The sequence below is a fragment of the Hyperoodon ampullatus genome, assembly GCF_949752795.1.
Source record: "Hyperoodon ampullatus genome assembly, chromosome: 18".
Classification (NCBI taxonomy): domain Eukaryota; kingdom Metazoa; phylum Chordata; class Mammalia; order Artiodactyla; family Ziphiidae; genus Hyperoodon; species Hyperoodon ampullatus.
This window is the reverse complement of record NC_136931.1, coordinates 39,259,577-39,276,191: the sequence shown is the minus strand read 5'-3', so window position 1 is coordinate 39,276,191 and position 16,615 is coordinate 39,259,577. Positions and strand designations below refer to the sequence as shown.

The 16,615-nt window shown below is 48.5% G+C and overlaps 1 pseudogene across 1 annotated transcript in view; it reads left to right on the top strand.

Moving 5' to 3' along the window:
• LOC307066099 (zinc finger protein 541-like) overlaps nt 1–10,085 on the top strand; it is a 53,147-nt pseudogene extending 43,062 nt beyond the window's left edge. Inside the window, exons 8-15 of the transcript in view lie at nt 2,188–2,251; nt 2,845–2,987; nt 3,391–3,494; nt 4,952–5,027; nt 5,583–5,671; nt 9,223–9,363; nt 9,548–9,729; nt 9,845–10,085. The product of the transcript in view is annotated as a zinc finger protein 541-like (transcript). The remainder of the gene's footprint in view (nt 1–2,187; nt 2,252–2,844; nt 2,988–3,390; nt 3,495–4,951; nt 5,028–5,582; nt 5,672–9,222; nt 9,364–9,547; nt 9,730–9,844) is intronic.
• The last annotated feature ends 6,530 nt before the right edge of the window (nt 10,086–16,615 follow it).

The following is a 16,615-nucleotide window of genomic DNA, read 5'->3' as shown; positions in this document are numbered from 1 at the left end:
CACGTTTCAGTATGTATCAGCACTTTGTTCCTTTTTGCGGGCTGAATAATATTTCACCTTTACTATTTCTTGTAAGACAGGTCTGCCAGCAACAGGTATTCTCAGTTTTTATTTATCTGGGAATGTCTTTATTTTACCTTCATTTTTGCAAGATAATTTGCTGAATATAAGATACTTGGTTAACACTTTTTTACTTTCAGTAATTTGAATATATTATCCCATTGCCTTGTAACCTACATCGTTTCTGTTAAGAAGTTAGCTGTTAATTTTACTGTAGTGCCCTTGTATGTAACAAATTGTTTTTCCCTTTTTGCTTTCAAGATCTTGTCTTTATTTTTGCTTTCCACATTTTGCCTATGTTATGTCTGGATGTAGAGCTCTTTGTGTTTAATCTTTCTTGGAGCTTGTAGAGTTTGCTGGATATACATATTGTTTTTCATTAATGTTGGGAAATTTTCAGCCATTAATACTTTAAATATTCTGTCCCTTTCTCCCCTCTTTCTGGTACTCCCACTACATATATATTGTTGCATTTAATGACATCTCACATTTCTCTGAGGCTCTCTTCCCTTTCCTATATTTTTTTCTCTCTGTTCTTCAGATTTCATAGTCTCCATTGTTCTATCTTCAGGTTTGCTGATCACTTCTTCTGCCAGCTGAGATCTTCTGTTGAGCCTTATTTTGGTTATTGTACTTTTTTAACCCCTGAATTATTTCCATTTGATTCTTCTTTTTTTTGGCTGCATCGCACAGCATGCAGGATCTTACTTCCTCGACTAGGGATCAAACCCGTGCTCGCTGCAGTGGAAGCGTGGAGTCTTAACCACTGGACCGCCAGGGAAGTCCACATTTGTTTCTTTTTAAAATATAATTTCCATCTCTTGATGGCATTTTCTCTTTGATGAGAAATTTTTATTTTATCTTACTTTAATTCCTTAAGCATGGGAGCCAGGGGAAGAAGAAGCCCCCATCTCCTTGGCTGCACCTACCTGGGTAGAGCTTCCGTTACAAAGAGCTGGGGGCTAGGTGGGTAAGGGAGTGGGCCATGGCTCCAGTGCCACAGACTCTCACTGTTCTTCCCAAGATTTAGTAGATTTTCTTGAATGAGTATTTCTTAAAATGCTGTATGCCTTTAGGACAACTTGCAGAGACTTTAGCTTACTGTTCTTTTTTTTTTTTTAATGATTTTTGTCAGTAAATTTGTTGTTTTGCCGAGTTCCTTACTCTACTTTTTCAGAAGTCTTATCCCCCTTCCATGCAATCTTTTTATTTTATTTTATTGTGATGTGAACAGTTAATCTGCCCTTTTAACAAAGATTTAAGTGTGCAATACAGTATTGTTGACTATAGGTACAATGTTATACAGCAGATTTCTAGAGCTTGATTAATTGAAACTTTATGCCCATTGATTAGTAACCTCCCATTTCCCACTCCCCCAACCCCTGGTAACCCCTATTCCACTCTTTGATTCTATCAATGTGAATTCAACTACTTTAGATACGTTATATAAGTGGAGTCATGCAGTATTTCTCTTTCTGTGACTGGCTTATGTCACTTAGTATAATGTCCTCAATGGTCATCCATGTTGTTGCATATTGCAGAATTTCCTTTTAAGGCTAAATGGTATTTCATTGTATGTTTATGTCACATTTCCTTTATGTGCTCATCTGTCAGTGGACATTTAGGTTGTTTCCACATCTTGGCTATTATGAATGGTGCTGGAGTGAACATGGGAGTTCAGATATCTTTTTGAGGTCTTGACTGCAGTTCTTTTGGATGAATACCCAGAAGTGGGTTTGCTGCATGATATGGTAGTCCTACTTTTAATGTTTGAGGAAACTCCATACCATGCAATCCTTTTTTTGTAATTTTCAATTTTACATTGGATTAGAGTTGATTTACAATGTGTTAGTTTCAGGTATACAGCAAAGTGATTTTGTTATACATATTCACATATCTATTCTTTTTTAGATTCTTTTCCCATATAGGTTATTACAGAGCATTGAGTATAGTTCCCTGTGCTATACAGTAGGTCCTTGTTGATGATCTATTTTATATACAGTAGTGTGTGTATACCATGCAATCTTGAAGAGCCTGCTTTTAGCTGCTCTAGAAAGGCAGGCAGAAAGGGCCTCATGGGTCAGTTGTAGCCAGTCTTCTTGAGGCTCTTCTTTGGGTGTTTTCCAGATCACATGCACGGCTCTTTTGGCATCAGTGTGGTGAAGGACAACAGCAAGATCAGCACTGAACCGTGAGTTGGAACAGACTTAGAACCTGAGGGTCCTTGCAATGTGGGGATGCTTTTACCCTCCTTGCATTCCAGTGTCGGTTTTTCCCAAGGGAGCCTTCATCACGGGAAAGTCAGGTCTAGATCCAGAGCCTCCCTAGGAGAGAAGTGTTGGATTTTTCCAGGCGTTTCCCCAATATTCCTTCGGTCCAGACATACCATAGTTGGATCTCTGGGGACAGAATGCCCAGCACCCTGGGGTTCTACATAGAATTGGTGACGGCGCAGTGAGATACTGTTTTGTAGCTTGGATGTTACCTTGGATACAGAAGAATGCCAGGTATCAGCACATACCTCCCCTGTCCTAGACCCCAAACGCCTGAAGCCAGAAATCTGGCGATAAAGCCAATTGGAGGAAGGAAGGAAGTATCCCTCAAGAGGACTCTGGAATACCTGCGCGTGTCTACTGGGCTGATGAGCACTCCCTGTGTCTGAGAGATGGCCAAAAGGTGGGTTCCACAGCCCTGCTGAGCAGGGCTCACCGCACATCTCTCTTGTATTTCCCATCTTGGTCACACACATATGTCTTTATGTCCGTGTGTGTGGCCTCATTTCAGACACATCAACATAGGAAGCCAGTTTCAGGCTGAGATCCCAGAGCTCCGGGACAGATCACTGGCTGGAAGTGACGAGCATGTAGCTACTCTGGTCTGGAAGCCATGGGGAGATGTGATGACCAACCCGAAAACACAGGATAGAGGTGGCTGAGACTTTGGGGCCAGGTTCCCGAGGGCCCTTCTCCATCCCCAAGGGGTTTCTCCTCCCAGTTCTCACCTTGACCAAGAAGCAGTGATCCCCAGGCGGGGGTGGGGTGGGCAGAGCTGGCCTTCAGCGCAGGACTGCTTTGCTGTGCTGCAGTCCCTTGCCCCACCTCTCCTCTCACCCAGTAGCTGGGCAGGCCATCCAGAGCAGGTGCCAGGAGCAGGGTTTCTGCCCATCCTCCTTGTCCCTCCCTTCCCTCAGCCTGGTTTTAGCAGAGATGAGGGAGATGGTGACAGGAGCCCCCCGCCCCATCTGTGCTGTTGGGGAGGTTTCCTCTCTGCCACTTGCTGACCCTCTGTGTCTCCTCTCCTTCCCGGTGCCGTGCTGCCTGCTGGAAACAGTGACCGAGCTCTGCAACGTGGCCTGCTCCAGCGTGATGCCGGGCGGGGGCACCAACCTGGAGCTCGCTCTGCACTGTCTGCATGAAGCCCAGGGCAACATCCAGGTGCGGTGCAGGCGAGGGTGGGCTCAGAGGAGCTGTGGGAAGCTCCCTGCTCTCTTAAGGCCAGGGGCTCTAGGCGCAAGACACGTGCCTTCTACTTGGGGCTTTGCAGCTCACGAGAACCAAAGCCTGGCCACCCACCCTTCTCCCTGGTCGCTTTGGGACTGGTGGTGTCCTTTTGAATGTAGGGGAAATGCACAAATACGGGCTCAATCAGTTATTTATCTGGGGTGACAGCAGAGCACCAGGGTTCCTCCAGCGTTACCTCATCTCAGCGCGGCACTGGGGAGGCGGTGCCTAGCAGAACCAACTCAGGGCCTGCATTAATCTGGTTTATTTACTGAACATTAACTTTTTGATTAAAAATGGTGTATGAAAACCTCTGATGCAACAGAAATGCCTCTGCCTTCTCCAAGGACCCTCCTCACAATCCTGAAGTTTAGAAAATGAAGAAGTCCAACTGTGTGTAGTGGGGGAGGAAGTCACGTCACCCGAGTTGGAGACCCAAGAGTCAGGGCTACATGGTGCTTTTTCTCAAGCTGAGAGGCAGTGGCTGGCACGTGGTGGGTGCTCAGCAGAGTAATCAGCACACATTTACTGGGTCCTCCTGATACCTGGTGATGTCATGGTATCAGGCTGGGGCCAGCTCAGGGGCCCATTCTTGGTGTAATGCTCTGCTGCCACCATCTTGAAATTCTTAATAGTTTCTGAGCACAGGGCCCCGTGTTTCCATTTTGCGCTGGGTCCTGCAAACTGCATAGCTAGTCCTGACCGGGGTTACGCTGTTGAGCAAGACAAATGCCCTCTCTTTGCAGGGCTTACATTTTAGGAGAGTGAACACATGAAATACATTTTTTAAAAGTGATAGATAATGATTAGTGCTGGGCTTCTCTGGTGGCGCAGTGGTTGAGAGTCTGCCTGCCGATGCAGGGGACACGGGTTCGTGCCCCGGTCCGGGAAGATCCCACATGCTGCAGAGCGGCTGGGCCCGTGAGCCATGGCCGCTGAGCCTGTGTGTCCAGAGCCTGTGCTCTGCAACGGGAGAGGCCACAACAGTGAGAGGCCTGCGTACTGCAAAAAAACAAAAAAAATGATTAGTGCTATGAGGAACATAACATGGGGTAGGGCGGGGGCAGTGCCACTCCAAATGCTGCTCCCTGAAGAAATAAGGAGCTTGTGCCAGAATAAGTCCACACACTGTTTCGTCATCAAGTAAATCTTGCTATGAAAAAGGTAACGTCAGCTGCACTCACCAGTCTGCTTAGTGCTGTAGGCAGTGTGTCCCAAGTGGTTCACAGCTGGTGGCCAGTCCACACACCGACCACACTTTGTGTCGCCCTGGGGTAGGGGTAGCTTTAGGGAGGGCTGCACATATTTTCTGAACGAATGAAAGAATGAAGACGGGCCTCTACCTCACCTTCCCTCTCTCAGAGAGTTGCCCACCACTCCTCTCGTTCCAGGTTGCCCTGGAGACCCTCTTACTGAGAGGACCCCAGAAGCCACGGACTCACCCTCTCGCCAACTATCACTACACAGGTAACGAGCGTGGCTGCCCACGTGGTTTTAGCCTGGCTGAGGCCCCTGCGAGCCAGTCAGTTTCCATGGCAAGCTCTGCACGTGCCTCCCGGAGTTCTCTTGGGGCCTGCACCTGCCCTCCCAGAAGGGCCCGTCATCTCTGGGGGACTCAGTGGGTGCTGTTCTCTAGTTGGACCCAACCTTCCCCTTTCCACTGGTTCCCTCGTGGGCTCTTCGTGGCCACAAGGTGGGTGCCAGGTTGGGTTGGGCTCACGTTCCGCAGTTGAGAACTCCAGCCTTGGAGTCAGGCAACCAGGGGCCCACGCCTGCCCTTGGCAAGTCTCTTAACAAGAGGAAGCCTCAAGTTGCTGCACCTGTCAAGTGGGGATGGTAAGAGCCCCTACCTGCTAAGGTTTTTGTGAGGATTGTGTGAGATAAAGCAAGTAAGGGGCTTAGCAGAAATCTTGGCATATAATGGGCGCTCGGTGGCCTAAAAAAAGAGGGGAGTCTGCACTTCAGCCCTGGCTGTGGTCCCAGGAGAAACATTCTTCCTCCTCTTGGCTGTTTCTCCAATAGGTTCGGACATCTGGACCTCCATGGAGAACAGGCTCTTTAAGAAGGCGTTCTGTGCCTACAAGAAGGACTTCTACTTGATACACAAGATGGTAAGGCGAACATGGCAGGCTGGTGTAGACAAGGCTCCTTCACACGGCCGAGGCGCTAGAACTGCAGGGCCTGTCAGGGGCGTTACTCTGCTCATGCTGTGAACAGTTGACAACTGAAATGCCATTGCTTTGAACAACCCCAAACAGTACAGAAATGAATCCCATGTTCAAAATAAAGCCCTGCAGGCCCCTCCCCACAATCACACTTCTGATTGATAACCTGACAGGTATTTACTGCCCATACGGATTTTACACACCTATATGCACTTTCTCAAAGAAGGATGACATCATATACTTAATATCCTGCTGATTATTTTGCTCTTTTTGTAACTTGATGTACGCAAAATTGCACATAATCAAAGTGTAAGATTTAATGTTTTTGACATATTTATACACTTGTAAGACCACCACCATGATCAAGATGATGAAAATATCTGTCACTCCCAAAAGTTCCCTCCTGCCCCTTTGCAACCCTTCCTTCCTGCCACCCGGGTCCCTAGTCAAGTCTTGTCTACTTTCTGTCACTCTAAATTAGTTTGCATTTTCTAGAGGTTTATATAAATGGAATAATCATACAGCATGTGATCTGCTTTGTCTGGCTTCTTACACTCAACCTAATGATTTTGAGATTCATCCATGTTGTCGTGTGTACCCATAGTTCATCCCTTTATTGTTGAGGAGTATACCACAGTGTGGACCGACCACCGTTCATTTAATCATCCACCTGTTGGCGGTTTCCAATTACTGATGACTACAGATAAAGCTGCTCTGAACATTCACGTACGAGTCTTTGTACGGACATGTACTGGGTTCTTTTTTTTTTTTGCAGAGATGGGGGTGGGATTATAAATACCTAGGAGGTGAATGAGGGTAACTTATAATAGATGTATGTTTAACTTTTTAAGAAACTGCCAAACTGTTTTCCAAAGTGGCTATACCACTTCCCATTCCCACCAGCAGGTTATGAAACGTCCAGTTGCTCCACACCCTCGTCGACACTTGGTATGCTAAGTCTCTTTAATTTTAGCCATTCTAATGAGTGTACAGTAGCATCTGACTCCATTTTCCTAATGACTAATGATGCTGAGCATCTTTGTGTTTTTTTGCTATATGTGCACCTTCTCTGGTGAGCTGTCCATATCTTTTGCCTCTGATTTTATTGGAGTGTCTGTGTTTTTATTGAGCTGTAGGAATTCTTATTTTGTTCTGAACACCAGTCCTTTATCCAGATATATGCTTTGGAAATATTTTCTCCCAATATGCAATTTGTCAGTCTCCTAACAGTGTCTTTTGAAGAAAGGTTTTTAATTTTGCTTAAGCCTAACTTACTAGTTTGTCTTTTATAGACTGTGCTTTTCGTGTTGTATCTAAGAAATCTTTGCCTAACCCAAAGTCACAAAGATTTTCCCCTATGTTTTCTTCTGGAGGTTTTCTAGTTTTAGGTTTTATTTCTAGATTTATGATCCATTGTAAGTTTATTTTTTTATGGGGTGCGAGGTGAGTTCATTTTTTGCATATGGATATTTATTGTTCCAATGCCTTTTGTTGGAAAGACCATACTTTCTCCACTCAGTTGCTTTTGTACCTTTGTTAAATATCAGTTGGCCATATATATATGCATCTACTTCTGGACGCTGTATTCTGTTCCATTGATCTGTTTGTCTTTTATTAAGCTATTCCCATACTGTCTTTATTACTGTAGCTTTATTCTAAGTCTTGAAATCAGAAAATGTTAGTCCTTCAACTTTGTTATTCTTTTTCAAAGTTATTTTTTTTATTCTAGATCCTTTTTATTTCCCTATGAATTTTAGAAATAACTTGTCAATTTCAAAATAAAAATTCCTGCTAGGAACTTGATTGGTACTGTTTTTGACTCTATAGGTCAACTGGGGAGAGTTGTTACCTTAACAATATTGAGTCTTCTGACTCGTGAACAGGGTATATCTCTCTATTTCAATCTTTAATTTTTCAGCAATGTTTTGAAGTTTTTAGTGTACAGTTGTTGCATACTTTTTGTCGGATTTATTACTAAGCGCTTGGTTTTTTTCCTGTTTTTGTTGGGTGTTTTTTTTTTTTGCGGTACGCGGGCCTCTCACCCTTGTGGCCTCTTCCGCCGCGGAGCACAGGCCCCGGACGCGCAGGCCCAGCAGCCATGGCTCACGGGCCCCGCCGCTCCATGGCACGTGGCATCCTCCAGGACCGGGGCACGAACTCGTGTCCTTGCATCGGCAGGCGGACTCTGAACCACTGCGCCACCAGCGAAGCCCAGTACTTGTGATTTTTATGATGTTATAGAGTTTTTTATTTCAGTTTCCAATGGTTTGTTGCTAGTATGTATAGAAATAAAATTGATTTTTATATTGATCTTGTGTTCTGAAATGTTGCCAAACTAACTTACTAGTTTTGGTAACTTCTTTGTGGATTCCACTGAATTTTCTACATAGACAGTCATATCATCTGCAAATAAAGACACTTTTATTTCTTCCTTTCCAACCTGGATGCCTTTACTTTTTTTCTTGCCTTTTTGCACTCTAGAACCACCAGTACAGTATTGAGTAGAAGTGGTGAGAGTGGAAATCCTTGCCTTGTTCATGATATTTGAGGGGAAACCACTCCACCGTTAGCTGTAGGGATTTTGTAGGTATCATTTATCAGGTTGAAGAGAAGTTCCTTCTATGCCTATTGTGCTGAGAGTTTACATCAGGAATGGACATTGGATTGTATCAAATGTTTTTTCTGCACCTATCAAGATGCTCATATGATTTCTCTTTTTTAAGTTTAATATGATGAATTACATTGATTTTAGATTGTTAAACCAACCTCACGTTTCTGGGATGAGCTCCACTTAGTCATGGTATATTGTCCTTTATATATATATATATATATATATATATATATATATATATATATATATATATATATATATATATATATATATATACATATATATATTGTTGGATTCTGTTCATTAAAGTTTTGTTTAAAAATTTTCATCTATGTTCATGAGGGACATTGGTCTGTAGCCTTCTTTCCTTGTAATATCTTTGACTGGCTTTGGTATCAGAGAAATGTTGAACTTACGGACTGAGTTGGGAAGTATTCCTTCCTCTTCAGTTTTTTGGAGGGCTCTGCCTAGCTGTCGCATAAGGCTATGAGGTATCCACCACGTAAGGACACTCTGCTTTAATTAGTCCCAGTCGGTAGACATGCGGCTCCACATGATATCACAGTGAGCGTCCTCGTGTGTACCTTTGTGTGCGTTTTCCTGGAGAGAAGCCTTCCTGGGCCAGCCTTGTTGCTCAGAGCGTGCAGAGCTTAGATGGTGTTGACTCTGGTGGCTTCTCTCTGAACTCCTTCATCCCCAGGAGGACTTTGTGATTCTCTGTCCCCCGTAGCAGAGGAGCATACCAAGCCATAGGGGAGAGACGTTTCAGGAGGGCTTTCAAAAAGTGGCAGCTGGCCCCATGGGGAGGGGATTTAGGGCGTCAAGGCCATCCTCACTGCTGCTCCTGAGGCACTGTCCTTAGCCGGCTTCTGTCTTCCTCCACTAGGTCCAGACAAAAACAGTAGCCCAGTGTGTCGAGTACTACTACAGGCAGAAAATAATGATCGATTTTGACCGTGGCCGAGCCCCAGTGCCAGAAAAGAGGGTCAAGAGAGAGCTGGGTGAAGCAGACAGGACAGAAGCGAAGGTAGAGGGTCTCGGGGTAGGGCTTCAGGAGTTCAGCACGGATCTGGATGCCCGGTGCCCATCCAAGCTGGGTGGCGGTGGGGGGGGTGCACCCCGTGACGTCTGGACGCTCTGGACACCTGCTTCTCCCTTAGAAGGGTGGCGGGGCGGTCAGCACCCTTTCATCACCTCTGCCCCCTCTGCAGGTCACTCGTAGCCCTCGGAGGAAACGCAGCCACCGTCCAACCCCCGAATTACAGAGGACTACTGAGAGTTACAGGAGGGAGTCCATCCCCAACTCCAGCCCAAACACCAGCTCGAAGTGGACCCCTGAGCTGCCGGGGAGCAGCAAGGGCCAGGGCTTCTTTCCCTGCCGGGAGTGTGAGAGGTACCGCCCTTTCCCTGGACGTTCCCACACCGCCTGCCCTCAGCCCTCTTGGGTGCCCCCCTCAGGGCTACCCGCCTCCCCCTGCTCTGACCCGTGTCCTCTGGTGCCTCCTCAGGGTGTTTGGCAAGATCAAGGGTCGGAATGCCCACATGAAGTGGCACCGCCTTCAGGACCACGTGGATCCCACCGTCAGGGCAAGGTGGCCCGTGGAGCCCTTCCAACTGTAGGAGGAGGAGGGCGAGCTAGGGGCTGGCATCGGCCCTCTGCGTGGGCAGCTAGTTGGCATGGGCACCTCCAGCCCTGTTGCGTCTCCTTTGTTAGGTTGTTTTTGTACGTTTTGAGTTGTTTGTCTTAATAAAGTGTGTTGTTAAGCAGCTGTCTTCTGGCTTCCCTGCCTGTTGATCCAGCGAAGGCTTTTGAGCCCCTGCTGCTCCCAGAAGCCACAGTGACTGAGTCCCTGCCCTGGAGGAGCCTCATACATGAATGCAGCCAGCATTTATCAAGCACCTGCTGTAGCTGTGCCAGACAATGCCCAGTCCACGTGATGGGGACATAGTGATGGAGGGACAGGCCCCTCCCCTCACAGAGCTTACATTTTAGGAGCGGGAAGGTAGGAGTGATAAAGCAGCAAAAAGGTGAGTTTAGATATCTATAGTGCATATGGTTTTGGCCGTAATAACAGAGGAGTCAGCGTAGGTTTAAGCTCTCAGGACACGTGGTGGTGCCAGTGGCTCCACGGTGAAGTCATGGCCTGCCAGCAGTGGCCAGCATCTGCAAGTCGGCTGCAGCAGCAGCAGCAAGAATCCCCTCTTGTACGCCGAGCACCCAAACCTTCGGAGGGTGCAGGGCAGAGAGCAGCTCCCTCCCTTCCTTGTTCCCCTTTTTAAAAGTGAGGAAAGCTTGTAGCAGCGCCCAACAGAACGCCCCTCACGTCTCCTCGGCCAGAACTGTAGCCCGTGCTCTTTCTAAACTGATCCGTGGCAGTGGAAAGGGAAGTGGCCACCGTTATCCCGGACCCTCAAGATTTGTCTCCAGGACAAAAGCATAAGTTGTGTTCCCCCCAGTTCCAGGAGTGGGGAGAACCAGTGTGCTCCCTCAAATTTGTTGCCACCCGATCCAAACTGGAATCCCATTTGCCAGGAAAAGAAGAGGAAGCAGAAATGGCCACTGGGGAGTCAGACCTTGTGTCCACCACAAAGTGACATGAGGAAAGTACAGCAGGGGGCCAAGTCCGAGGGAGTGACGGAGTGGCAGACGCTGGCAGGTGGATGGCGCGGGGGTGGGAAGCCACACTGAGGATGCTGCTGAGGCTGAGACCCACTTCCAGGCCCCGGTGAGGCAAAGCACAGACTCTGCCACGGGAACCAGGGGAGGCTGTGCAAAGCTCTAGCTGCTGTGTGGGGGCCGTGGGCGGCAAGACGGGAATCCTGGAGAGTAGCTGGAAGGCTCTCAGCCGAGATGGTGGCCTGGGCTGGAGTAGCAGTGAAGAGGCCAGAAGCGCAAGGATTAGGGATCACGTTAGAAGTAGATTCAGACTTGCTGATGGGTCTCACGTCACAGGGAGAGCTGGAAAGGAAAAGGACAGATGGAGGTTGGCAGGGCAGGTTGGGGTTTGAGCAACTGAGTAGATGCTGTTAACTGAGATGAGGAAGAGGGACACATCAGAGGATTGATGGCTTAAAGGCGTGATTGTGTCTGTAACTGTGTGCTGCCTTCGGAGGGACTGGCTAGGGGAGCAGGGCAAACGGTGGTGTCAGGAGGCTTCACAGAAGGGCCAGGTTGCAGCTCAGTACATCTGAAAAGACGGGGAGGGAGGAGGAGCAGAGGAGGAAGTTGAGTTGGAAGCGGTGCGGGCACTGTGGTTGGGGAAAGAACTCTGGCATCAGATGAACCAGAATCTACAGCCTGCCTCTTCTTCCTTCTTTGCCACCTTGGGCAAGTCATTTTCCCTGTTTGAGTCTCAGTTTTCTCATTCTGTAACTGGGATGGAAAACGCCTACCCCCATATATCTGGTTGGTTGGCTTGTTGTTAATGCCCTTTAACTTTTTTTTTTTTTTTTTTTTCCTGTGTTGGGTCTTCGTTTCTGTGCGAGGGCTTTCTCTACTTGCGGTGAGCGGGGACCACTCTTCATCGCGGTGCGCGGGCCTCTCACCGTCACGGCCTCTCGTTGCGGAGCACAAGCTCCAGACGCGCAGGCTCAGTAGTTGTGGCTCACGGGCCTAGTTGCTCCACGGCATGTGGGATCTTCCCAGACCAGGGCTCGAACCCGTGTCCCCTGCATTGGCAGGCAGATTCTCAACCACTGCGCCACCAGGGAAGCCTTGATGAGAAAAATGTAAATCGGATATTGGCAGGTGCCCCATATGACCTGAGCACTCATGCTGTTGCTGTCACCGTGTGGGTCCCACCCTCCATAACAAGTGAAGCCCGATGACACTGGAAATGAAAGTCTCTGGCTTCATGGCCGGGTGGTATGTTAGTTATCTATTGCTGTGTAAGAAATTAAGCTGAAACTTAACAGCTTTAAACTATTGGAAGCTTTTACAATAGTGCTGCTTAGAGGGGCAGGGAACCCAAACTGTTTGTGGTTATCCAAACTCACCCCCATCTTATCTGCTGTCAGAATACAGTGGCAAGCACAAATGTGTGCTCCAGAAGCATTGCTGAATGTAAGAAGAGAGTTGGGCAAAGGTTTCTTATGAATTACCTCCCCCCAGCCAAACTCCACCCCCAGAAAACAGTGTTTTCTCAACCCCAAATTATCTGCATCGTAATCATCTAGGGGTCCTGTGAAAAATGCAAATTCCTGTACCCCACCACAGACTTTGCTAATCTGAATCATTGGAGGTAGGGCCCTGGAACTTAAATTTTTTAAAGAAACTTTCTTAGAAGAATAGTTTTTAGATATGCATAAAAATTGGGAAGATGGTATAGAGAATTTCCATATACCCCACACTCAGTTTCCCCTATTCTTATCTTACATGAGTATGGTACTTTTGTTACCATTAATGAACCAATATTGCTATGTTATTATTAACTAAAGTCCATGCTTCATTCAGATTTCATTAGTTTTTACCTCATGTCCCTCTTCTGTGCCAGGATCCTCCCAGGACACCACATTACATTTAGTTGTCACATCTCCTTAGGCTCCTCATGGCTGTGACAGTTTCCCAGACTTTCCTTGTTTTTGATGACAGTTATGAGAAGTCGTGGTCAGGTATTTTGGAGAATGTGCCTCAGCTGGGGTTTGTCTTATGTTTCTTATGATCCGAGGGGGAGGAAGACCACAGAAGTGAAGTGCCACTGTCCTCACATGGTATTCAGGGTGCACAGTATCAGTGTGACTTGTCACTGTTGACGTTAACCTCCACCACCTGGCTGACAATGTTTGTCATGTTTCTACGCTGTAAACTTAGTCCCCGCCCCCAATACTGTCATCTGTGGAAGGAAGTCACTGTGCACAGTTCATGCGTAAGGTGTGAAGAGTCATGCTTCAACTTCTTGAGGGCAGAATAGCCACACAAATTATTTGGAATCATGCACGGCCATTTATTTATTTGTTCGGTCATTCATTTATATCAGCATGGGCTCACGGAGATTTTATAGACTGGGTTATTATCCAGTGCTACTTTGTTGCTCAGATTGTTCCAGCTTTGACTATTGGGAGCTCATTCAGTTGGCTCCTGTGTCTCTTTGACATACCCCATGTGTGTGTGTGTGTGTCTATGAGGGAGAGAGACAATGAGATGGAGGCTGAGAGACTTCTGTTCTGGAACTACAAGATACTCTAAGCACATCCTGTATAAATTCCTGCCCAGTCTTAGAACCAGCCGTTTATCCAAGGAGCCCTGGTTACTTTTATTGGAGAACAGTATTAAAAACTAAGATCTGGGCACTAGGTGTGTTTGAACCTGAATTTTTAACACAGTCTCACCAGCTATTTCTTAATGAAACCAGAGTTAGAGAACCTCTGCTCTCAGTTTTGACTCCCGTTGCTCAAGTATCAGCATACATCAGAGGTACTGCAGGTCCGGTTCCAGACCACCACAATAAGGCCAATCATAGGAGTTTTGTTTGTTTCTTTCCCAGTGCCCATAAGTTATGTTTACACTATACTATAGTCTATTCAGTGTGGAGTAGCATTATGTGTTAAAAAAAAAAAAGTGGGGCTTCCCTGTTGGAAAAGTAGTTGAGAGTCTGCCTGCCGATGCAGGGGACATGGGTTCGTGCCCTGGTCCGGGAAGATCCCACATGCCGCGGAGCGGCTGGGCCCGTGAGTCATGGCCGCTGAGCCTGCGCGTCTGGAGCCTGTGCTCCACAACGGGAGAGGCCACAACAGTGAGAGGCCCGTGTACCACACACACACACACACAAGAGTACATATCTTAATTTAAGAATACTTTATTGCAGACTTCCCTGGTGGCGCAGTGATTAAGAATCCGCCTTCCAATGCAGGGGACACAGGTTCGAGCCGTCGTCCAGGAAGCTCCCACATGCAGTGGAGCAACTAAGCTCATGCGCCCCAACTACTGAGCCTGCGCTCTAGAGCCTGCAAGCCACAAGTACTGAGCCCAGCTCCCATGCTCCGCAATAAGAGAAGCCACTGCAACGTTCACTGACGTCACGTACAGGAGGTGCTGAGAACCTGACCAGGGACGTTATGGGCATTAAGAGGATGGCACGGCTAGGAATAATGCACATTGTTACTGGTCCGTAAATGTAATAACATGAACATAATGTGTATTTGTTGGGTTCTGGATTTAGTCATTTATATTATGCCAGATAAATTATTTGGAATGCTACTGTGGTTGTTGTGAGGACTAAATAAAAATTACTGTAAAGGGCCTGGCATATGAGAGGTATTTGGTAACTGATAGTTATGTTAATGAAGAGGGAGGAGGGGGGAGTGGGAGGGAGAGACAAGAGGGGGGAGGAGGAAAAAGGAGGGGGAGGGATGGGGAGCGAAGAGGGGAGGGGAGAGGCCACAGAAGAGGAAGAAGAGGGAGGGACGACTGGCACTGAGTAATGGGCCCGGCACACAGTAGGTGCTCAATAAAAGTCCACTGTGTTCCCCGCTCTGGGCTTTGCTCATCACCCCTGCCTTCATCTTCCAGGTGGAGACTGAGGTCCACAACAGTCGATCCCCTTCCCCCAGGTCACACACCCCACCCATGGCTGGGCCGGGACAGGACCCCCTAGCGCCCCCGCCCTGCCCACTGTGAACTCCAGAGCCAGCCTCTGCCTCTGTACCAGCTCTGTAGCAGCTGCCCTCCAAGGCCAGGGACTCAGGACCACACCTCCTTCTCTGAGGGGCCGGAGGGCACAGCTGGGGGTCCAGCAGCTCCGGCCTCACCTCCACCCCACACTGCTCCTCAGTGACTGCCCCCTGCCCCCCTCCCGGCAAAGTGCCTCAGGGGACGAGTGTGACCCCTTCTCCCCTCCCCCACTGGCTGCCACCACAGGCGACTTGGGTGATGCCTGGAGCCCACGGCCTTCCCCGAGCCCCCGGGCCACTTACCCCATGACCTTCATAGAAGGCACTTCGGGCCTCCCCGGGATTATCCAGGAGCTCATCACTGTCAAGCTGCAACAAGACCCGCCCCCACCCAAGGTCAAAGGTCAGCTGGGCAGTGGGCCGGCCCACCTCTAGAACAAAAACCAATTGAGGGTTACATGGGACAAAAAGACAAAGACGAGGTGGGGGGGTTGCGGGGGGAGATTCGAGGGGTACAGGAAACTCCGCCTCCAGAAAAGTCGCCCCAAAGAAAGGGGCTTGGCTGCAAGATTAAAACGCGAGGCAACCCCAGCACTGAGTCCGAGCCTCTCCTGACATGCCTGCCTTGAACTCTAGAATCCTGCCTCCGTGGCTTTGCTCAAGCGTCTTTGGTAACACATCTGGCAGGGCCTGTCACATTTGTCACCTCCTCCCGACAACTGTCCGTCCCTTCCTACTAAGTCACTCCTTCCACTGCCCAGCCCAAGCACCCGGCACGCCCTGCCACCCGGGCGCCTAACGTGCGTGCTGTTCCCGTGTCTCGGAGCACAGGGACCTGTCTCGTTCCCGCAGACATAGGCAATGTCTACAACAGGCCCTAAGCGCCCAATGAATGGCTGTCCACAGCCAAGCCTCCCCAGTTTCTCTGTCCAGCTGATCTTTTTCCAGAACCCCAGACTGGTATATCCAATAGCCGCCCTTGGACTTCTGGCATCCACCTCGAACTCCCAGTCTCAGAGAACGGTACCACCACCCACTCAGGTCAAGTCCAGGAGGCATTCTGGATGCTCTTTCTTCCTCACCGTCTAAGCCACCAGCAAGTCTAGTGATTCTGCCTCCCAGACAGATCCCAGAGCCAGCATCTGGTACCTCCTCCCGTGCCTGCCCTGGGGCCCAGGCCACCAACTTCTGCTCCGCACTCGCCTCCGCTCCACAGATTATTTGATACATCCCCTTTCAAGGAGCAGAGCCCCGTTCCCTCCCTCTGAGTGTGGGCGGGCTTAGTGACTCGCTTCTAGTAAATGCAGTATGACGGAAGTGACAGTGTGCGACTTTGGAGACTAGGTCATAAAAGGCACTGAGCTTCCTCCTGCCTCTCTCCCTTGGGTCACTTGCTCTGGGGGAACCAGCTGCCATGCTGTGAGGACACTCAAGCAATCCTAGGGGGAGGCCCACATGGTGAGGAGCTGAGGCCTCCAGCCAACTGCCACGGCAGTGAGTCATTGTGGAGGCACATCCTCCAGCCCCAGACAAGCCCTCAGATGACAGTGGCTCCAGGCAACATCCTGATTGCTACTCAGGGGAGACACTGAGCTAGACACCCAGCTAAGCACTCCCCAGTTCCTGACCCTCAGAAACTGAGAGCTCTAACAAATGTTGTTTTAAGTCAC